Genomic DNA, 25,420 nt, shown 5'->3' on the forward strand with positions numbered 1-25,420 from the left:
TAGCTGGCAGATTCAAACAAAAGAAAGATGTGCAACATTATCATAAACACCACCATTTCTTCATTTGTTTGGTGCTGAAATATTTGAACAGGAAATTGTACACACATTCCTATAAAACAAAGCAAAGAAAAACAAACAAACATAGTAAAGATACAGAAGAGAAACAGTTATAACAAAATTCAAGTGACTTAAGCATCCTTATTAAAATACACAGAATACAAAGTAATTCAACCAGATCGACAGCAACATCTACAGAATTTTAAATTGGTGAAAGGTCATACAGGTAAATACTATCAGTTTTGATATAAGGAATAGCCCCAATCTTCAGAGAGAGAGTAGGGACCAACCATGTATGATTTGTCCATAAATAAATGAAAGAACACATGAATGAATATCTTTTAGTTTTTGACAGTCCAAGTTGATAAAAGATTATTTCATAAGTGTAATACATATTTTGTTATTTAAGAAAGCACATATACAATTAAATCCAAAAGGCAAAAATTTCTTGGCTATCATGTAACAAATAATTTTAACTAGAAATAAATAAAATAAATCACTTAGTTTAAGGATGTATAATACGATATCCTACAAGGTAGGTAAAAAAGCAGATGTGTATTTCTGTATATAAATGCAATGAGAGAAAGATGTGGGAATTGATGAATGTTAAGAACACACGAGTGAGTTTTTATTTTCACCAATGCTCCGTGCGTATGCATTTTTATGTATGTGCATTACATAGTTGGAAAAAAATGTGTTAAATATATCAATTTCTTCATAATTCCTGGAGTGTATATCACGTTTCCCTAACATTGTTTATACTATTGCCCTATAAAGTCTTCAAATTATTTTTATAAGTAAAAGACAGTTTTGTCCTGTAAGTAATCTTTCTTTCCCCCCACCAAAAACGCCTCATCGCATATTAATTTTTCAAGGAGTGTAAAAATACTGAAATTAATTTTATAAGTAAAATGTGAGCTTTTTAACCAGGAGTTATTGAAATAAACTGAATAGCCATGTCTCTATGATTGTCTTTAAGCTTCATTAAAAAAAAAACACAAAAAAAACAAAAATGAAGTATTACAGATATATTCATTTTTCTATCCTAACATATTCCTTTAAGGAAAAAAAATATATAGTATCTTTTTCCCCCTAATTTAAAAGTTAATTACTGTGCTGTAATTGTGAAGTTTGCTTTTAAAAAAAAAGAATTTATCTCTTATCATCTTTAAATTTAAAATAACTTGATGCCAGTAGGAGTAATCATTACATTCTTTCAGTGTCAGAGTCCCAGATGGTATGATAAAAAAAAGGAATAATCAATAACAATTTAGCACTCATTATGTTTATAGAAAATTATAATGATTAGATTCAACTTGTGCACATATTTTCCAAAAATGCATCTATGCATAAAATTATATTTTGTTTAATTTTAATTACATGTTACGTTCTTTTAAAACGTAATTATCAAGGTATATTCTCCAGTTCCATAAATTACCCCATGAATAAAACAACAACAATTCAAAGTACCGTTAAAAAGGTACAAATGAGGGTATATATGATCCAAGGAAAGAAGGCCTCTTAAAGGCTTCAGCAAGATGGTTGCAATTATTAGGCATGATGAATGGCGACTGGAGTTTCCAAGAATAAAGATAGGAATGAGGACAAAGTTGTGACCTGTAGATTCCTGGGGGAGAAATGTATTCTGCTCACGTAAGTTAGTACTATTACTAGAACCATGTGCTTTGAAAAGAAAATTGAAAATAGGAGAAAAATTTAAATGAAGAACATGGCTAAGAAAACATTTTCAACAACTAAGAATACCTGACTCAGATGCTTTTATCCACTTCAGTAAGTGACGGGGACTGGTGATGGTTGTTTTAACAGAAAAGGATCAATGGATATATAGAACTTCACTTGAGGAATATTTATTTGATAATGTACAATTAAAACATCAAGGAAAGGAAGCATAAAGTCAAGGCAGTCAATTAAATCATGACTGTTTCACTGGTTCTCAAACTTACGTGCATCAGAATCACCTGGAACGTTGTCAAAATACAGATTGCTGGTGCTCATCCCTAGACTCAGATTCAGCACATCTTACATTTCTAGAAATTCCTAGGTGGTGCTGATGGTGCTGGTCTGGGGACCACGCCTAGAGAGCCACTGGTCTAGTAGTCTAGAGAAAGCTTTAGGAACACCTGAACGAGTGTGGTTCATTAGAAGCACACTGAACTAGAAATGACAGAAAATTTAACAGTATCTGGATTAGAGTGTGTTTATTTTTCTCCCTTACAAATCCTGGAAGAATATCTCCATGGCTCATGCAGTTGCTGAAGAATGTCACTCCTTCTGCGTTTCAGATCTGTATGGTATATGGCTTTTATCCTCATGGTTTCAAGATGGCTGCTCCACCTCCAGTCATTATATTCCTGTTCTAGGCACCAAAAAAGCAAAGAATCAAGTACTCTCTCCTAGAGAGGCTTTTTATTTTTGTTTAGAAGGACTGTCTTCCCCAGGGATGTATACCAGCATCTCATTAAAAAAGTGTGTTACAGGCCTTTCTCTCTCCAACTCTAAAGGTGGTTGGTTACAAAGCAAAGCAAATTATTGGCTGTCACATTTGTCCTTTTGAACGAAATCAGGATCCTGCTATTTATAAAAAGTCATCCTGGGCATTAGGTAGGTGACTAGCAATGTCTGCCCCACAGAGGAGTAGAAAGTGATCATAGACATGAGAGGCTAGAGCAAGAATGTATACATCTTGAACACTGACTTCTAAATCTCTCACATCTTTTCAACCTCAGCTTCAATATAATTCCTGCATGAAGTTTTAGGGGACCTACAACTTTCAGATTAAAGGTTCGTATGATTTAGCCCTATAGCAACTAGAATAATGAAGTACCAGAGAGTTGACAGACGAAAAGAACATCTAGGCAGATGGGGTCCCACCCAAAGACAGGAGGGCTATAGCAGCAGCTTTTGGCCTTAGTAGAACTGCTTTCTGGGGGAAAGTCATGATCTGCCCAGAAAAGGCCCCCCAACTGAGTGTTGCAGCCCGGAAGAGAGGCAGGGTACAGGCACTGCTGCCAGGCGTGGAGGCAAAAACACGTGATGAAGGAGTCTCTCCCCTATTCGTCTTCAGGAGAAAAACTGTATCTATTAAAAAAGAACAGGCTACTATTAAAAAGGAGCAATGAAAATATTTTTTAAAGGAGAATTGGGGAGGGGGCACCTGGGTGGCTTAGTTGGTTAAGCATCTGACTCTTGATTTCAGCTCAGGTCACGATCTCAGGGTCATGATATCAAGCCCCGCATTGGGCTCTGCACTGAGTGTGGATCCTGCTTAAGATTTTCTCTCCCCCTCTCCCTCTGCCTCTCCCTCTGACTCACACACACTCTCTCTCCCTTAAATACATACATACATACATAAATAGAGTTTGGAAATTGAGAATATGATGCACAAATAAACAGTTCTGTGAAGAGGCTAAGAAAAAGGGCAGAGCTCAGAGTCATAGTAACACACCAGGTGAAGCTGAGCATGTTTCCTGCACAAGAAAATGATGGCAGAAATAAGACAAGAATTAAAAAGACATGAATAAAAAGATCCAAGAGGCCCAGAATTCAACTAACAGGAGTTGGAAAAAGGAGAGAACAGAAATAATTAGAGAGGGAAAATAAAGAATAATAGAATACCATCTCCTGAGCTGAAGAAAAGCATCCATCCTCAGACTGGATAGAAAGAAATAGGATACATTCAGAATGCTAATGATAAAGAAGATTCAAAACTACCAAAAAGGGAATACAAAATACAAAACACAAAAAAGATATTTCTTACCATGAAGAACAAATAAGACTGAGTATCAGAATTCATCCAGAAACTCAGATACTGAGAGACGACAGAGTTCTATGACTCAAAGTTGTAAGGATAAAAGATGTTGAACTCAGAGTTCTATAATCTTCAAATTGATAATAGAAATTTATAACCAATTAAATTTCCAATCAGGAGTGAGGGCAAAGGAAAGATGATACTAGACATGTAAGAATTTAAAAAAGTTTACTACCAATGTGCTCTATATATGTCTTCCATTTTATTGACACATAATTGCCTTATAATGCTGAATTAGACCAAGTTGTACAACATAATGATTTATGTATATATTGCAAAACAGTTACCACAATAAGTTAACATCAGTCACCTCACATAGTTACAATTTTTTTTTCTCGATGAGTGCTTTTGAGATTTCTTCTCTTAGCAACTTTCAAATATGCAATATGGTATTGTTAACTGTTAGCATGCTGTACATTATATCCTCATAACTTATTTACCTGATAACTAGAAGTTTTTATCTTTTGAAAGCATCCTATATTTTTTAAAAAGAAAGAGAGAAAATACTCGAGGAGATAGCCCAGAAAATTTAAAGGAATATCCCCCAAAAAAGATTACCATAGTATATCTTATTGTACTTCCTTTTTTCTCTTAGTATATATATTAATTATCTCCATATTAAAAAAAAATGTAGGAGTGGAGTGGACAGAGGGGTTAAAAGCACCAAGGGAATAAACCGTCATGTAAACAAGAGAAGGAGATGATTTCAGGAAGTGGTGAGGAAAAACTAATTGTAAAAATTAGTGCAGTCATTTTTAGCAGTTGTATTCAGAAAAGTTAATGGGATTTGACAAATATGCCATCATAAACCACTGAAAGACAGAAGATTTCATTGGGGTGGAGGGGAGAAGGGGAAACAAAACTAGATTCAAGATGCTGAGCGTGATAGGGGCGAGCAAAGAGATTAGAAGTGAAGCCACTGAACTCTATGGAATTTTTTACCATTGCGGGGGGGTGGTACTGATAGACATAGGGAAGAATGATGATAAGGTGAAAACAAGCCCATGCTTGATTGAGGAAAAGATCTGTTACAGAGAGAGACACCGAAGACACAAGGGGTAGCGTGATCAGGGGAAAACTTTAATCTAGCCATAGACTCAGAAATGTGGATTCAAATTCTGACCCTACCACTTACTAGCCAGGTGACCTTAGAGGGGGTACATTTGAACTTCAGTTTACTGAATCAGTACTGAATCTGCAAATAGCAGTAATAATATGCTGAGAGTAAAAGAAATAATGTATGTAGAATCTGACACCCAACAGACACTCAGTAAAAGTTCATGATTATGGCCACTACTATTCAGCAGAGGAAGCCCTGTGACAGAACATTCTTGAGGAGATGTGACCAAGAGGATATGAAAGGAATTTAGCTTTGAAGAGAACAAATACATTTCTCTTTCAAACCTAATGCAGAGAAAAATGGAGAATAGTAAATGTGTATGTGTGGTGGGAGAGTGGGTGGGCAGCCATTGTGAGAGAGGGGATGTTTTAGGTAAATGCAGAGTGTAGGTCACAAGGGGCAAGGGTGAAGCAGCTCATTCTGCTAGGGGTCGATTGGCAGAGATCTCTTCCCTACCCCTCTCGCATGAAACATTTCCAGTTCCTTATGAGAACAATATTTCTCATGAGAAATATTTCATTTTTGCCTGTCTGTATCTTGTAAAGCATGAGAGCAATATTTCATTTTTGCCTGTCTGTATCTTGTAAAGCCTGATAAATAGTTGTTTAGTGAATGTTTGGTAAATAAAGAAGGCAAAAGGAGAGCAAGGTAGCTCTATTTCAGGGATCAATCCATCCCAGGCACCTTGGACTAGCATAATTGAAACTGGCAATACATTTCCAGAGATTGGATCTTTTCCATCTCCTCTAGACTTTTGTGTTCCAGCCCAGTCTCCACTGGGAGCAAGTACACCGCTCAAATGCCAAACCACAATTTGTCCATCACAATGAAGCCAGGATGCAGAAAGGGCTGGAAAGGGAGTCGAACAGAGGGATCCTGCCGCATAACCATGGGTAGCCAGCTCAGAACTGGGAGAGGCAGCCTGAGAGTGAATGGCTATCACCAGGGGGTGATTTTCAGTTTAGGAATCCCAGGGGAGCAGTTTCCATTGGATTATGCAGTTGAATGAGTGGTCATTCACGTGAGTAGGCAGGATGGCATAGAGCCCATTGGAGAGGAGTGGTTGAAGAACCATGTGGTGTGGCAGATGTCAAGGTATGCTCACCAGCACTGGCGCCGAATCCCTGCGGTTCTAATCCATCTGAACCACCCATGTGAGGTCAAGAGGACACAGCATGCCTTCTCTTAGCACTCCCTTGTTGAACACCCCACAGTGGCTTCCCATGGGCCTTAAAATCTAAAACTAATATGGCTGCACATCTCCCTAGAGTCTCCTGAAATCCCCAGGCCCACCTATTTACAGCCACTCCAGTTCTAGAACAGACCTCCTCCATTCCTCAAGCCCAGTAGCTCAGTCCTGCTCCCCAGAGCCCATGCATATGACGCATCTCCGCTTATAACACCCACACTCTTTCCTTGACCCTCTGCTGACAACTTCCACTCACGCCTGGATCGCAGCCTACATGCTCCTCTCTCCAAGAGGTCTCCCCTCTGGCCCTGGTAGATCAGGTCTCCCGGGTGAAGCACCCTTCTCACCACCATGACTTTTGAACATTGTAATCAGAGTGATTTGTTCACATGTTTAGAGTTTCTCATCTCCCCTGAATTTTAATCCTTCAAGGGTAGAGGCAGGTCTGTCTTGGTAACTGTATCACAGGGCAGCAGTGTCCAGCACACATATTCTCCATGGGACAACCTTACCGCCAAGGGTGAGAAGTTGGTTCTTTGGGGAGGTAAAAAAAAAAAAAAAAAAAAAAAGGTCTTACTTCTTTCATGCAAAAGCACAGATCCACATATAGTTCAAGAAAAGATACACCATGAATTTTGTAGTGTTAAAATATCATGGGGCAGGAAGGCAATTAGGAAAAAAAAATTGTCCAAAAAGCCTCCTTAGGTAGATGGTAATGAAAACAAACAACGACAAAAAAAAAAAAAAAAAAAAAAAAAAACCCAGAAATCTGAGAAACTCTGCAGTAGCACAATGCCTGGACATAGTCGACCCTTAAAGTATATAAATATTGAGTGAAAAGACTCAAGATAGAAGTCGTCAGTTATGGTGTGGGCCATCTTCCCCAGACTCGGAGCTGAAGGAAGGACTGCAAAGCAAGAGGGGATCCATGGGGGAGTCTGGTGTTGCCTTTCTTATCCTAAATTCATATAATTTTAGTGTTGCTTTTTAAAAAACAAACACTATAAACAGAGGAAAGAGGAAGTGAATTCCCCAAATGTATGTAGGTTACTGTGGAGCTCAGGGTTGAAAATGCAGCCGATGCCCACAGTTATATTTAAGGTATCTTTCGGGTTAGGATCTGACCTTGACCTTGCTGGACAATGCTCTATTTTCCTTTCACAAAATGTCCCCACTTCGTATTATGACTTATTTGTCCCGCTAGAGAGAAATCTTCATGCGAGGAGGAGGCCCTGCTAATTAGATAAGAGAAAGCACACTCAGAGTCTAGCATGTATTAAACACTCAGTAATTACTAACCATTATTATTTTTCTAATAGTAGTGGAGCAGTGTTGGTGTCACTATTATTATTAATTCCCTCACACTGTATCAGCACACCAAGACCAGCATTTAAGTAAGCACTTCATTTATAGCTGACAAATAAATTAAATAAAATTCAAGCCAGGAAATCCCTTTCTTCTCCATTTTGACCCTTTCCCTTTTTTGAAACCCCTATCAGACACAGCCAGAACACGCAAGCGCTCTCATTTAACATTTTTTTTTAAGCCACGGGACACATCCGGGATGGAAGTTCAGCTAGTTTTCACTTGATCTCAAAGTATACCGGATATGTTTATGACTCTCAAAGTTGATGCAAAACGTATTATTATTATTATCTCATTTTAACCCAATGAGCATATTTCTCCCTCAATCACAGCCTTCCCGTTTAGACACAGCAGCTGCAGAAGTCCACACCTGACCCGGCATAATCGTTGCCACTTACTCGCGATGAGGCTGTCATCATACAGGCCACCAAATATTAATGAGAAGGGACTCAGGCTTGTGGCTGCCTCAGAGAGCACTCAGGATGGAAAATCAATCTCGGAGCCAGTATCAGAAGGAGACAGTCCTTCTCAGCAGCGTGCCGTGCTGACTGCACGGCGAAAACCCAGTACCTTTTACTTATCAGAAATGACAAACGAGCCTCGGATGAAATATGTCTGTCAGGTTTTAGTGGCTTGACAGTGAGCACCAGACTCTGAAACAGGATAATTATCAATCAATGTTAAATGCAATCTGGAATCCCAGAAACAGACTGTCATTTGCAGATTGTAGTCAACATAAGCAATTCATGGGTGTCAGTGTCTGTGCATGTACACGACGTAGATATGTCCTTTCCTTAGAAGATGCGTGGGAGTGCTTCAGATGGAAAGATCAGGCATTCAGACAGAAGAATTCTGTGCCTCCTGCCCTGCCGCCTAATAAAAATCACAACTCCTTTGAATGCTGTCTGTTTGCATATATTACAGAGGAAAAATCGGAAAAAAAAAAAAACCCACAAAAAACCCCAGAGCCATTCACTGGGCATTCACTGTGTCTCAAATGCTCCATCAACCTGATTCACCACATTTCATCCTTCCAACAGCCCTATGAGGTAGGACCTTCCATCTCCATTCAGTAGATGGGCAAACAACCAAGGTACGGGAAGACCAAACACTCTGGCCACAGATGGCAGACTTGGGCCTGTCTCAAAGCTTATGGTTTCAATTACTGCATTATATGGAATCACTGGGGTATCTTCTCAAACAAAAAGCCATTTTTCCATGGTAATAACCAAACACAAAGTAAAGAACATGGTGAATTACCTGGCTATATATCTGTATCTCTGTATCTCTGTATCTCTATCTATCTATCTATCTATCTATCTATCTATCTATCTTCCCCTTATATTTAGCAACATAATCTAAAACAATTTAAATTTGTTTCATCTTTGCAACTTTATCTTTAATATACTGTCACAGGCCATTAAGTGGTTGCGAAGTTGATAGATGATACATTCAGGCCAAGAATACAGCTTGAAATGAGATTGTTTCCTGGAAACGCTGGGCTCCAGGTGGGACTCCATGTGGAAACACACAAGGAGTTGATGCAAACATGCTGAAACTCTGCATCTGCCATAACCATTCTCCGAGGTGACCAGGTGAGGCGTGAGGCCTTGCTGTCTAACGGCTGAACGCACCGTCAGCATTGCTGCATTTATAACCAGTACAATCCGTAGTACCATTGTTCCCACTCCACTTGGTCCACCTGGGATAAGCTAGTGGGTTTAAAAAAGACAAATATCTGAACCCCACTCCTAGGAACTCAGAACTGATTGGTCTGAGGCGGGATCCAAGCATCAGTATGTTTTTAAAGCTCCCCCCAAGTGATTTAGTTAATATTTCCAGATATGAAATGAAATAAAAGGAAAAGGGATGAAATTTAAATAATGGGTGAAACAGGAGAAGATATCCTTGCTGCTATCTCTCTGGGGGTTAGGAGAGTGTTCTTGATATATTAACCATATACTTTTCCCTAGTATTTCTCTTTTCTCCTTTGTCCTTAATCTCTGTGCACTCGTATACTTCTCTGCCAATTCACAGAAGGAATGCAATGGCAGAAAGGAAGAAGTAAAAAGAGCCTCCACTGGATTCTCTCTTTTTCAAAAAACTGGGGAGCAAAATTTGTCCATCTCTCCCCAGTAGAAAAATTTCCCAGTACACACAGGAGGGTGAATACTGGAGGCTGAATAATTTAAGTGTACCTATCTGTAGTACAGACATTTGAGAATAAACATAGTTCAGAGAAAAGAGCCATGGACTACATTCTTGAAGACTGAAGACTGACCAGCTCCCAAAACATGTGAAGTATCCCAAGGGCAGAGGTGTCCTGGGCCTCATTTCTTAGGTTAGGTCCCAGGGAGGCAGGCTGACTCCAGAGGACGAGAACAATGCATATATCTCTAGAAAGAGGATTTAAGCAACTTCCTGTAAGTATTCTATACAAACAGTATGGAGTAGCACAATGGAGAGGTTCCATCACCCATAAGATACTGTGATAGCAGAGGATCCCTGGGTCTGGAAGGAACTAGGGCATCTCCATGGTTACCCATGTAGATGGCTGATGGACAGCTAGATCACCTGGGCAGGGGGCGGGACTCAGCAGAGACTAAGCACAAGATGTCTGTCCCTCCACCAAAGGCCTTCGCTTTTTTTTTTTTTTTAAGTAGGCCCCATGCCCACTGTGGAGCTCAACATGGGGCTTGAACTCACAACCCTGAGATCAAGACCTGAGCTGAGATCAAGAGTTGGATGCTTAACTGAGCCACCCAGGTACCCCTGCCTTGGCATTTTATAATCCAAATTTTATTTTATTTTTTTTTTAAAGATTTATTTATTTATTGATTAGACAGAGATAGAGACAGCCAGCGAGAGAGGGAACACAAGCAGGGGGAGTGGGAGAGGAAGAAGCAGGTTCCTAGTGGAGGAGCCTGATGTGGGGCTCGATCCTGGAACACCAGGATCACGTCCTGAGCCGAAGGCAGACGCTTAATGACTGCGCCACCCAGGCGCCCCTATAATTCAAATTTTAGACACAATCCCAGAAAGAAGCTTAGGAGTCTACAAATTGCCCTACTAAATTTCCGCTGCCCAGACAACATGAGGAATTTAAATAAAAATTAAATTTTTGGGAAAGAAAGGATTTAGCTCTGTATCTCTGGACTGGTATTGGCACCCACTATACCTCAACTCCAGTAAGCTCGCTGCGCTGCACTCATGTTCCTGATTCACTCACCACACCTATCCAACTTCAGTGTGCTTCTGCCTACAAAGGCCACCCTTGTGTTTCCCTTCAGAAAACTGCCCTTGCTTTCTGAAGCCGCTGTGCCCACTACAACAGCGAGCCAGGACTATTTCGTCTTTCCAAGGTCAGCCNAGGACTATTTTGTCTTTCCAAGGTCAGCCTTGAGCCAATGACGGACTGATGCGTGAGTATAAAAGCCCAGTATCCTTGCCGGAGGCCAGCATGACTCCCCGAGGTGACTCCAGAGTCCCAAGAGGGGTCAGGCCGCGTCTGCCCTTCATGGGATTTAATTTCTCCTCCTTTGCTGTTCTGTTTCCCATGGTTCCTCACCCATTTCTCCTGGGAGCACCTCCTCCGAATAACTTTCTCCTGGATCCTCATGTCAGGATCTGCTTCTGAGGAACCAGACGGGAGGAAGCCATAGTCCTTTCCCTTGCAAACTCTTTCTCAGGACGCCCCTATCCTCCTGCCGCATTCCCCTTCTGCGTGCCAACCTCTTTCTTCATACGAGGCCAACATTTACCTGAGTGAAACCCACTGCTCTGCTTTCTTTCCTCTTCAATCCCTGCCTCACCCTTCAGATTCTAGGGACACCAAACTACAGTACTCGAAGGGACAGACTGCACGTCCACATTTCTGCTGTGCCGATTAGTCTGCACAGAGTGCCTCTCCCTCTTGTCTTCCCGGAGAACTCCTATTTCCACCATCACACACGACCTTCTCAAAAAACCTGTCATGAGTTTTATAAACCACCAACCTCAACCGAAAGAAGAAATCCCTCATTTTTATAAAGGTTTAATCCCTCCATCTCTATCCTTTTTTTTTTTTTAAAGATTTCATTTATTTATTTGACAGAGAGAGAGACAGCCAGCGAGAGAGGGAACACAAGCAGGGGGAGTGGGAGAGGAAGCAGCAGGCTCCCAGAGGAGCAGGGAACCCAATGTGGGGCTCGATCCCAGGACGCTGGGATCACACCCTGGGCCGAGGGCAGACGCTTAATGACTGAGCCACACAGGCGTCCCTCCATCTCTATACTTTATCTCCACCTTATTCATGGTTCTAGTTAACACACCCAATTTTACTTTGTCTACTTGCCTTTGCTATTGGATAGAAAACTCTTTATCGACAAAACTCTACTTACCCCACACAGTCCTCAGTAAATAGCAAACAGCCAATAATACTGGAAATGTTATATTATTTCTCTCTCCAAGAATGTTTTCCATCACCTCCCAACATGACAAAATCCTAACAATTATCCATAAGTCCACCCCCAGTATGAATATTCTTTCCTAAAACATTCATATATATGTAAATGGTTTATTTTCTGTATAAGTTTAAAATTCTAGAATTCTTGTAATCTATAATACTCATTTTGCCATTTCCCCTATGCTTTTCCATTCTGCCACCTAACGGTTTTGTAAAATCTAGGTATACCCTCTCTCTGATGAGGTCAAGGACTATATTATATTCATCTTTGTTCCCGCTAAAATGCACTTGATAAGTATGTGTCAAATGAATCAATGAATAAGACAAATAAACAAACGTAAATCTTGCTTTCCCGGTATTTCAAAAAACTTCAAATGTAGACTTACGACTTAAACTTTCTTATGTCCCCAAATAGGGAATAGTGCCTTGTAGATGCTCAATAAATAGTTGTTGAATTGAAATATTAAGTGTTTTAACAGTCAATTTCCACATGAGTTAATTTCACACTACCTTATTTTACAGGAAGTGGAATGTAAGTTATGGGGCTCTGTCTAGAATTTCAAAAAGCTCCAGTGAAAAACTGAAGATTAGAGATCACGGCTTTTGATTCATGACCAAGAATTTACTCCAAAAAGTCACTCGGTCTCTTTAAATTATATATAGTCAGCTCCTCATTATACCTTACAATATTAACCTAATGAATTATTCATGAACCTTGATATACTATCCATCACCGGTTCCCAGCAGGTTATCATACTGCCAACATCAAGGCCACCACTAAAGAGCCTGCATAGAGAAAGAGTAGGAGAGTGTCTACGCCCATGACCTCAAAAAGTACAATATATTTAACGTCTAGTGTATGCTAGGCATTGTGTTGGGTGGTTTATTTACATGAGCTAGTTTCATCCCCAAAAAGTCCTTGGGAAGATTCTAGTATAACAAAGGTGTAGGTCCTTAGATAACTCGACTTCACAGTAATAGAAGAACAATGTCGATCTTGTCCACTTAATCCTTAGTGCCTGGAACACTATACTGCAGATAGCAAGTGCCCAGTAAATATGCAGTGAATGAATGAACTTGCCTGAGTCTATATAAAGTTAGTAACACAGGAGCTGGGATGTAAACTGAGGTTCCTTTCCTCTTCCCATTATGCCATGCTGCGTCTTCTGGAGTTTTGCACCTGGGGCATGGGGATCGGCATTCCCTGGGAGCTTACTAGAAACACAAAAATCTCATCCCTTCCACCCTCAGAACTACTGAATTAGAATCTGCATTTCACAAGAATTCCAGGTGATCCTTGTATGCACGGTAGCTTGAGAAGCAGTTGGAGGACATCTTTTATGGGATATGTCCAAGATCTGTAATGACTCTCCGGATTTATTCACATCTTACTCTTTCCCAACAGAAGTGGAAATCAAGAACCCATTGCTAATAACCAAAAATTTAAATGACAAAAACAGCCAGTTATGGGGCACCGCCCCTGCGCCAGACTCTGTATCAGGGACTAGAGGTACAAATATTGCTAAGGACAGTTTCTGTCTTTAAGAAGCTCAGAGGTCAGTGAAGCTCTTAGCCTGGGATCTATGCATTTGCTTCCCCACCACTGGCAACCTGCCCTGTCATCACATACATCGCATTTTGCATTGTGCATGTGTGAGCAAACAGCTGTATGTTTTTCATATGTAAAGGTCCAAAAATGTCATTGGGCTTACAAGGGTAACTAGAATTCATTTACTATCAAAAATAAAAATAAAAAGGGGGCCACTAATGCTAGCAGAGAAGATAATCATTTTAAGAATTTCGCTGGAGGGGGCTCCTGGGTGGCGCAGTCAGCTGAGCGTCTAACTCTTGGATTTGGCTGAGGTTGTGATCTCAGGGTTGTGAGATCAAGCCCTGCATCGGGCTCTGTGCTCAGCGTGGAGTCTGCTTGAGACTCTCTCTCCCTCTCCCTCTGCCCCTCCTGCTTGTGCTCTCCCTCTCTCTCCCTCAAATAAACAAATAAATCTTTTAAAAAATTTCGCTGGAACTTCATAATTATATATATAATATACATATCTACATACACACACCCACATACATATGCTTAATACATACATATACATGCATACATAATGCATACATTCTATTTACATATATATGAACATTTATTTAACCGTGTGTTCTATTTCTATTTAGCCATTAGTCCTTACAAATAACAACACAGCAGCAATGATAGCTAATACTTTCTGAGACTCAACTATGTGCCAAGCATGATTTTAAGCGGTGTGTTAAGTTAATGACAATTAGGAATGCCATGAGAAATTAGGAATTATTCCCACTTTACAGAGTAGTTAGCTGAGGCTGGGGAGGTAAGCCAATTGCCCAGGTCACACAGCTGGAAGGTGAAAGTGCCCAGACTCAAGCACGGACAGGCTGGCTCCACAGTCCAGGCTCTTAGCCATCGCCCAGCCTACCTAAAAAATGGAAGTGGGCTGAATATCCTCAGTGGGGTTCACAGTGATGCTGCCTATCCAACCAGAGAAGGAAGAAGCAGAATGATTTAGCCGTGGTGCCGACCCAGGTGTAAGCCCAGCTTAGGTTCTGCAAATCTGTGCCTTCACTGTGTCAGACGCATGTGCACAAATCCAAACAGACTGTGTATTTGTGTGTCTGCATCAGACCACTCTAATTACATACACCTATGTATGTGCAAACGTGCAGGTACACAGACACACACATGCACGTACACACACGAGTGGTCTTAACGCAGGAATGGAAATCATTTCAGATCATTTGTTCTACAGCGGTTCTCACCACATGCATCTAAATTACTGGAGGGTCTTGTTAATAATTCAAATACCTGAAACCCTCCCTAACCTCCTGAAAAAAATTATCTGCGGGGTTGGGCCCATGCAACTATCATTTTTAACAAGCTTGGGGAATATGTATGTTTTAAATGAGCTCTTCAGGCATTTGTAATTCCCAGCTAAGTTTGGGAACAAATGCTCTTTAATGACCCTTAAAAGTGCCTTCACGTTACCTGGGAATCTTAGTAAGATGCAGCTTCTGGGTCAGCAAACCTGAGCTCAAGCCTGAGATTCCACCTCTGGAGCCAGCTGCCACTGCTGGTCTATGCAGCACGCTTGGGAGTACAAGGCTATGTATCAATTGTTTTAATATTTATTTTCTTTTTTTTAAAGATTTTATTTATTTATTTGAGAGAGAGAGAGAGCAGGGGGAGGGGCAGAGAGAGAAGCAGACTCCCCGCTGAGCAGGGAACCTGATGCGGGGCTCGACCCCAGGACCCTGAGCCAAAGGCAGACACTTAACTGACTGAGCCACCCAGGCGTCTGTTAATATTTATTTTCAATATCCATTTTGGCCCCAATGGTAGCACTCCGTAAAACTAGAAACAACACACTTCACCAGTTTGAGGACCTAAACCACTGCGTAGGATAGGAGCATCCCGGACTTTTGAGGAGCAAGTGGAGAGTTTTTTTGCTTTGCCGGGTGTTTGACATGAACCAAATACAAACAGGTTATTCACTGCAGGCAGAGGACTGCTCCGTGTCGTTAATACCAAAGTTCCCTCAGTAGATTGCCAGCATGGGTACTTGCTAGAACACAAAATGATCATCTAAATGTTAACAAGTTGTCATTAAAGAGTGATGACCACTTTCAAAGAACAAGTAATCCCTGACATCCTATAAAGAGGTGATGGAAGACATGATATTTTATTCATCCCAAGGCTTCATTAACAAATCTTCTTTAAGGCAGCTGGGACTTTAGCACCTTATGTGAAGAGCTTTGCCACTGACAGGTGTAGTCATTAGTCAAACCTAAAAATTGTGAAGATGTGTTGGCAAGAGGTGGATTTTGTGGGAAGTAAAGAGGCACCCTTTGAATGGAGGCATGCAAAATGTCTTTTGCCAACTGCACACACAGAGATCTGAAATCACATTGCTGGAGGCATGCTGGCGTAAAATGGTGCCTGCTCATTGTGCAGGGGTTAGAGAAGCAGGGTGGAGGAAAGTGATCTATTCCCCACCTATGCAGCGCACATTTCCAGGATGGCATAGCAGCAATAATAGGAGATTAATAACAGCATAATACCAGAGGTAAGAGCAATCTCATCATCATCACTATCATCAGCATCATGACAGGGAAGCTGGAAGTGATAGAAACCCAACTCAAATTGGCTTCAGAAAAAAAAGTAAATAATTTATCATCTTACATAATTTTAAAATGCACAAATGGATTGAGAAGGCTTAATCATTGACGGGATATTTTGCTATCTCTCCTTCTATTGTTCTATTTCTTTGTCCTACTTCTTAGTGTAGGTATCTCTCATAGGCAGATCCCCTCCACCATACAGAGGCTTATAGGAACATCGGGTCTCATCGGGCCATCTTGGATCATATGTTCATTCCTGAACCAATCAGTTTGGCTGGAAAGTGCCGGGGGTCCTGGGTCACATGACCAACTAATGACCCAGATGGGAGTTGGGGGGCAGTTCTAAATCAACTTAATGACAAAAAGCAGAAGAAAGAACTGTTATCAGAAGAGAAAACGCTATTTAGAGCGGACTGCAATTCCATTTGATCCTCACAACACTGGGACATAGAGATGTAGATATCAATATGTTACATATACAAAGAGGGACATATTCTGTTTTCAGAATGTGAAAAATGAAGCTTAGAGAGATGTGTTAGCAGGATTCTTTTGGTTTCAAGAGATGGAATCTTCATTCAAACCAAGAGGAAGGAAAAAAAAAACCAAAATCATAGGGGAGAAATACATGTTGGCTCACACAACTGAAAAATTCAAAGTTTTGTCTCCCATCACAGCTGAATCCATAAGACCGTATCTTCCCCCCATTCATCCCAGTACTGGCATGATGTGTACTTACAGTGGTAAAGTCAATGCCAGTAACTCCATGACAGTCTTGTTTTGTGGTGAGACCGAAGAGAAGATTAGTGGTTTTTAAAAAAAAAACATTAGCAATTTTTCTTAGAATGACTAGGATTTGTGTAGTTTATAATGCATAGCCATCTTTACACCAGCCACTATGGACATGGTTGATACTGACCAGACTGAGTCACATCATTTTGTTGCAAAAAACACAGGGATGTGATCATCAGTTCCATCAGGCGAGCAAGGGGCAGTTATAGAAAAAACATAGCCCAAAACAGTATTTCTAAAGTGGCTGATAGGGGCACCTGGGTGGCTCAGTCAGTTAAGTGTCTGCCTTCAGCTCAGATCATGATCTCAGGGTCCTTGGATCAAGCCCCATGTCTGACTCCCTGCTAAGTGGGGAGTCTGCTTCTCCCTATGCCTCTGCCCCCTCTCTCTGCTGTCTCACCCACTCTCTCTCTCTCTGAAATAAATAAAATCTTTCAAACAAACAAATAAATAAAGTGCCTGACATCTGCTCCAAGAGATTAAGTAATTTATCCAAAGTCAAACCACAAGAAAGGACTTACCTCCTTGCTGAAAATGAGTAACAGGGACCAGACTGACTGTCCCACCTACAACCACAATCAAAACAACCAAAATAAAACTCATAAAATGTATGAAACAATGGATTACAAGACACTGCAGACTCTTTTTCCACCCCTCCCTTAGACATGTCCTTAAGTGAGTCATCATCTCAGTCCCTGGCTGAAGGGTCATAAACTCACAAGCACTAAGTTTAAAACAGTTGAAACCCAAACATGTTCTTGGTGACCACGTAACCAAGCTTCAAGCACTCTCTTTTGGACAAGTATTGGCAAAATAGTCTACCCAGAATTAGATTTATGAATAGCGCAGGATGAAGTGACTAAGTGGGGAAATAATGAAGACAGGAAGGGAAGGGGGATGGTGGGGCTTTGCTTACAGAGTTAAGGTTCTAGAAATAACTAAGGATAGGATATGCTCCTCAGACATAAATACGTATAATGAGTGTGATAACACAGAACGAACAACCTACTTCAACACATGGTGCCTGTCAAAGAAAATGAACAGATTAGGACTCAGGGAATGGAATCATTGCTTTTGAAGAAACAAGTTTTTAGCCTCCTAGAGACCCCTAATAATAGGAGTCACTTAATTAGCATTCCACTAGGTCCACTCCATTACAGGTGAATTTGACCCCGCTTGCCTCCAAATTATGGAGCGGACCAGCAGAAAAAAGTGTTGTTCTCAGAAAATGGCTTGCAAAGGGAGAAAAGTCTGGTTGTCCATATAACATGAATCTTTTCAGGCTTCATCAGCATTTAGAAATAATTATGGGATAGACTGGTGATGGGTAGTAAGGAGGGCACATACTGCATGGTACACTGGGTGTTATACGCAACTAATGAATCATCAAACCTTGCATCAGAAACCAGGGATGTACTGTATGGTGACTAATATAATGTAATAAAAAAAATTAAAAAAAAGAAGTAATTATGATCACACATAATTTCTTTTAAAAAAGTATAGTGCTTTCTATGTGCTAAAACTCACGTAGGTACTTTACAAATGTTTAATCCTACAAAGTACATACCGTTGTTATCCACATTTTTCTGATAGGACACTGAGCTGTGAAGGAAAGAAGAATGATTTACAACTGGACTGGGAGAACTCTATCTTTTTTTTTTTTTTTTTCCTGGGTGCCTGGGTGTGACTCGTGGCCAAAATAAGGATAATGGGCTTCGTAATGTACTGTTTAAAGTTAGAAACCCCAGTGGACACTTCTAGGGCCAGTTCCCCTCACTGATGCTCTGTAATTGACCTCACTCATTCAATTAAGTTTGGCTAAAAACTGGGAACTTAGCCTTGAGCTTTCCCGAAGCCAAGATTCCTCACACAAATCTCGGTGGCCTCACCTAGACAGAGGGCAGCCAGAAGTCCCCCTCTGAATGAGGACCTGGGGAGCACATGCTGGGAATGGTGTCTCCTGGACCCTTGATGCTTGGCTGGACTTCCTTTCTCTTGTTCCACCATCTCATGTGCCTTTAAGTACAAGCTTTACATGAGGGTGCTCTGTGGAATCGGGCAAGTCCTTTCAAGTATCCAAACTCAGGAATCTCTATAGGAGGCACAGATGTTAGTCACTGGCCCAAGTTCTGAGGGCTAGTTCATGACAGAACCAGAATTTGAAATTAATCAGTCCATGTTTAATCACAATCACTAATCAATAATCACAATGCTGTGCTACTTGTCACTAACATCAGTACCTAAAATATAATGGCATGAGGACCTCTGGGATTGTCCACCTCTGTCCTTTCTCAAGTGTCTCCAAGTGTTTTGGTGAGACCTCAGGGGTATTTCACATGGGTTTAGAGCCTGTCCTCCAAGGTTTTTCTAGATAAAACTCCTTGTTGATGTCCCTGGGGTAGGCAGAATTGTAAAATATCTGAGATTTCTCAACCCCCTGGTAAACACGCCTTGCATCATCCCTTGGCCCATATTCATATGGTAGATGGATTTTACTCTGTGGTGAGGTTACATTACATCCATGATATATGGCACAGGTGACTTCAAGATATGGAAATGATCCACATGGGCCTGACCTAATTAGGTAAGTCCTGTAAAAGCACGGAGATTCTCCAAGTAGGTGGCAGGAGAATGCTCAGAGATGAAAGGGGACCCAAGGATACGAAATGAGGACAGCCTCCAGGAGTTGAGAATGAGCCCCGAAAAAAAAAAAAAATGGGACCTCAGTCCTTCAAGGACCTGAATTTTGACAAGAACCCGAATGATCCTGAAAGTGGACCCTCCCTTCAAAAATCTAGCTTCCAGATCAAGGCCAGCCTGGCCAACACCTTGATTTCCACCTCAAGAGATCCCAAGCAGAGAACCCAAATAAGCCCACCTGGATCTTTGACCTAAAGAACTGTGAGATCACAAATGGGTGTTGTGTTCAGCCACTAAATTTGTGGCCATTTATTATGCACCACAGAAAGGGAATATGGTCCCTGAGCCACAGTCACTTGAGGGAGAGGCCCAGCACAATCACTTCAGAAAGCATCCTCCCTGGGAACATCTCCGTGCTCCTGACGCTGCCCTGCTGCCTGCAGAGCCTTCAGGATGGCAGTCGAAGCTGACTTCCTACAGCACTCCCCGGGGCAGTCTCTGGGCATCTCACAGAACTGGGGAGAAACTTCTCACACAAATCTTGGAATCCTTCTGCCCCCAAGGACCTGAGCAATACTGCCTATGCCTGAAAGCAGCCAGCTTCCTGGGGAAAACAGCCCTGGCCACCTTGACTTTCAGCTCTCTTTCCACAGACGTCTCTCTCGAGCCTGACGGAGAGCCTGAGAGAATATCACCTCCGACTTCTATTTCTCTCCTCTCTCACCCTGGCCACAGCTTTACGGCATCCGAGCCAGATGCTCAGTTCCTAGATTTTTATGGAACCGTGTGAATGAAAGAATGTTACGGACAGCAGATTTGTGTCCTCCCAAATTTATAAATGGAAGCCCTAACCCCCAGTGTGATAGTATCTGGAGGTGGGTCTTTGGGAACTGATTAGGTTTAGATGAGGTCATGAGGGTAGAGCCCCATGGTGGGATTAGTGCCCCTCCTAAGAAGAGGAAGACACCAGAGGCTTCTCTCCCTTGTGAGCACACAGCAAGAAGATGGCCGCCATCTACAAAACAAGAAATGGGTTCTTACCAGACAGCGAGTGTGCTGGGACCTTGATCGTGGACTTCCCAGCCTCCAGAACTGTGAGAAGTCAATTTCTGAAGCCGGCTGGCCTGTGGTAGATCTGTTACAGTAGCCTGAACTGAATAAGACTGAGAATCTCTTGGGGTTTGTTCCCCCGGGGCTGCTGAGAGGCTTCTTGTCAGCCTGACCAGTTTACGTCTCACTGTGGCCACCTCCAGGAGACCCTGCCTGGGAAGGAAGCCAGCTTGAGAAAAGAAGAGCAAGTAGGGGGCACTGGGGGAGGGGGGATCCGGGACCTTGAACCCGGGTCCCATCTTTTAGACAAGACTCAATGCATGCCTTTTTTATTTATTTTTTTTTTCCTCAACCCTCTTTGGGTTGGGTTTTTGGCATTGACACTGAAAAACTCTGACACACTGTGTGGTTCTTTCCTAGAGATTCCTGCTGGCCCCTCACCCAACCTCTGCCTCCCTCAACTACCCTTACCCCACCTGACTTGCCCAAAGCTTTGGTTCACAAATGCCGCGCTGTTTTCAGTCCCCGTTGAATGTTTGCTTTCAGGCGGATAGAGCTTTTTGCACTTTTTTTATTCATTTCTTTTTTTAATGCTCCGTCGTCTTTCCCGTGTAATCTCTCCATTATCCTGGACGAATACCAACCAGGTAAAAGTTTCCCAATGCCCTTCATGAACCTTCATGAACTCCTTCTTCTTAGGGAACTGGAGCCGGCTACCTCGGTCATATAGTTGATGATCTTTCCAGGCAAGGCGCGCGGGAGAAAGGAAGACGTAGAGGGGCCTTAAACAAACAATCGCCCAGGGCACTCAGCTTGGAAGATGAGACTGTCAGGGGAGAAATAGTACACATAAAAGTAAAAAACGACTTCGGTGCCATGCAACGGTGTTCATGTTGCACTTACAGTGGAGATTTGGAAAAGTGTTCCAGAAGCTTTAAATGGAGGAGAAATGCCATCCTGTCCAAGAAGTCATCTCTGCAGATGTGCTTCTTACAGTAAATGAGAGTTCCTGTACACTGGGTGAGCCTGAGGAAGTTGCTACAAATCGTTTTTTATTAAAGATTTGTTTTTTTTTTTATTTTAGAGAGGGGGGAGGGGCAGATGGAGGAGGAGAGAGAGAATCTCAAGCAGAGATGGGGGGATCAATCTCATAACCCTGAGACCATGACCTGAGCCGAAAACAAGAGTCGGACACTCCACGGACTGAGCCACCCAGGTGTCTCAAGTTGCTATGAATCATAACTTATTATTTTATTCCCTCCACAGGGCAAAGTCAAACCTATTCTACATGTTAGTGTAGTCTTTAGAAAACTCAAGATCGAGTGTCATCATGATAACTCTTGTTGCCCCATCCCCGTTCACCACCACTTACTGGGCACTTGATCGGTGGCAGGCACTGGGCTACACACCTTACAAGATCTGCAAGGTGAGTAATATTAGTATCTCCCTTCGACAAGTTTCAGGCAGGTTAGAGTACTCACATCAGTTAGCTAGTCTGTGTGGGAGTCATGCTTTAACCTGTCTCTGATTCCAAAATCCTTTTTGGGGGGAGGAGACCCATCCACACATGAAATGCATGCCACATGACTGCTATTTTCCAATTCACACCATCACCTTCTACACAGATCCATGCACACCCAACTTAGGCACACACATGTGCACGCACACACATCCCTGTCCCAAGGGCTCCAATTTTGTTTATCTTCAACCCCAGAATGCTGTATTCAAAGGAGACCCCAGACACAGCCTGAAGCATAAGTACTGATCCATTTGAGCCAGTCATGGCAATTTCAGCCCCCTTCCTTAATTTGCTTTGAAAGTTTTCTATGACCCAACTCTGTCAAAGGAGATACGGTGAGAATACAGTGCCAGAGCTTCGTGAAAATGTTTCTTAGCTCTTCAAAAAAGAAGAGATGCAAGGAAGAGAAAGGGTTCTTTTTTCTGCTCCTGAACAGTGATATAAGCTCAGGAGCCACTGCAGCCATTCTGTGATCCTGAGGGAAGTGAGATGGCATGCCAGGGATGACAAAACAGAAAGTAAAAAAAAAAAAAAAACAAAAAACAAAAACTGGGCTCCTAATAGTATCATTGAAACTCTGAATTGGCCACACTAGAAGCTACTCCAACTTGAGATTTAATATTTGAAAAATAAATCCCGGGGCGCCTGGGTGGCACAGCAGTTAAGCATCTCCCTTCAGCTCAGGGCGTGATCCCAGTGTTCTGGGATCGAGCCCTACATCAGGCTCCTCTGTTATGAGCCTGCTTCTTCCTCTCCCAATCCCCCTGCTTGTGTTCCCTCTCTTGCTGGCTGTCTCTATCTCTGTCAAATAAATAAATACAATCTTAAAAGAAAAAGAAAAAGAAATCCCTTTATTTATTGAATCATTGTGACTTGCATCTGGTGAGTCTTAAAGTCGGACAGTTTTGAAGATACTCCTCATATTTCACTGCCCATTTGTGAGAATTCCAGTAAATGAGAGACCCACTGATTTACATTCTATGCCTCTTCTCCTCACTTTTGACTCCTCCCATCCTGTAAGCGGCAATGGTCTGTTACTCACTAAAATATTCATTTTCCTACAAAAATGAAAAAATACCACCACCCGACCTACCACATGATTATTTGATGGTGTTGCATAAGATGCAGCACACCCATCTTGCTGGACTCCTTTATCACCATGACAGCCTTGAGCAAGCAAGCAACCACGTTGGGGAACCCCAAACAACAAGGTGCTTTAAGAGACCTCTTGATGCTCAGGGTCCAGCAGATGACCAACAAGAAACTGAAGCCTTCAGTATTGCAGCTGCAAGACAGTGGAATTCTGCCAACCGTGTGAGCTTGGAAGTGGGTTCTTCCACAGCCAAGCTTCTGGATAAGTCCTCAGCCCTGGCTGGCACCTTAGAGGCAGTCTTATACGGGACCCAGCTAAGTCATGCTGAGACTCCTGACCACAGAAACTGCAGGAAACAGAATAGGGGTTATTTTAAACCACTATGCTTGCAGTCATTTGTCATGCAGCAACGTAAGCTACCATAGATGTTGGCATCTGCATCACGCTAAGAGTAAGCACTTCCGGCAGCTTCCTTGTCTCACCCTGGTTCCCTCCCTGATATAACACATTTTGGCAGCTACAGAGTTTGGGAGGAGGATTTGACAGAACTGCATCCTATCTTGCCTTGTTCTGTTCAATCAAACTAGCATTACTGTTTTCCCCCCTTATGAGGTGTATAACACAGAATGATTAAGAATATTTAATCCTTTGTAGTGTTACCTAATTATATTTGATAAAAAGCACAGTTTTTTTTTTTTAAATACCAGTAAGCCCCGGGTTTTGTCTATATCCATTTTTACAACACTCCTCCATACAGCCCGAGAAAGTACCTATTCTTTATTTCTTGCTGTCTTTGCCAGCTTCTGGTAAAAACCAGTGTTCAAGGAAAGAATTTAACAGTGATCAGGATGCAAGCGACTACAGGCAGAATTTCCAGGTTTTTTTTTTTTAATATAAAAATTTCAGAAGATCTGCAGTCAGAGAAACTTGGGTTTCATTCTGGCTGCTCTATAATTCACAAGGTGTATGACGAGAAAATTATTTTTCTCCTAGCCTCCTGCCCCTTATCTGAAAAATGCAGAGACCAATAAGAACTACCACATGCAAAGACTTTCATGACATAATGCCAGCAGAGTTCTCAGCACGGTACTTGGCACAGAACACACAGTCAATAAATGATAGAAAACATTTCATAAATACCAATGATGTGTTAGATACCAAGCCAAAACTTTACTTCCATTAATCCATTACATTTTTATTACAAACATGTATCATACCCATTCTACACATGGCAACACTAATCCCTAGAGGGAGCAAGGGATTTGCCCAGAGATCTATAGATCATTAGTGAAAAGCTGTTTAATTTCAGAGCTGACTCCACCATGCTCCCCTCTCCTCCCCAATGTCCACTGTTAACTACTGCTCTTTAGCAAAGATTTGATTTCCCTGTACTCTTTTCTTTCTTTCTTTCTTTCTTTTTTTAAAGAATGTGCCTATCTGCTAACATGACGTGCCCTGTATTATCAAAGAAATGTGTCTCAGGTTGTCTTTTGAGAATTGCTTTGCTGTAAGTAACACTTAGGTCTCCTTAGCTTTTAGGAAAAAAATCCTTTTCTTTTTAAAGGGAGAGACTGTGGCTTCTTTGCACTTTTAGTCCCTGTTCACCTCCTCCGATGGACTCTTCAGATGAAAGTTACAAAATATCCAAATATAAATTAGGGGAGTCATTGGCCACTCCCTTTGAATTGTCTCCTTTCTTCACACAACCGCATAATGCCCAGAAGGAGACTCCCTCCTCTTTCTTCGCCCTGCTCCCACCCACTCTAGCTCACTCACACAGAGCAGGAAGAAGAATCTTGTGGATTTCACCACATACTCTATTCGCACGTGAATGAACAGATTACTCCCAGTGAACCTGGAGGAACAAAAAAAAATAAAATAAAATAAAAAAATAAAAAGCAAAACCCTGAAGTCAGAAAGACGAAAATACAATGATTACGAATAGGAGGAGAGAGAGAGTCTGGTCCAGATAAATATATGTTAGTCGTGAGTTTCATATAGATCAGAAATATTTCTTTCTGAGGAGGTTAAGATGGCGGAGGAGTAGGGGACACCTTTTTCAGCCGGTCCCCTGAGTTGAGCTGGATAGGTACCAGACCAGCAGGGAATATCCACGGAATCAGCCTGAGACGCAGGAAGATACATCTGGATCTCTACAAATGAACATCTCCAG

The sequence above is a fragment of the Ailuropoda melanoleuca genome, chromosome 13, assembly GCF_002007445.2.
Source record: "Ailuropoda melanoleuca isolate Jingjing chromosome 13, ASM200744v2, whole genome shotgun sequence".
Lineage (NCBI taxonomy): Eukaryota > Metazoa > Chordata > Mammalia > Carnivora > Ursidae > Ailuropoda > Ailuropoda melanoleuca.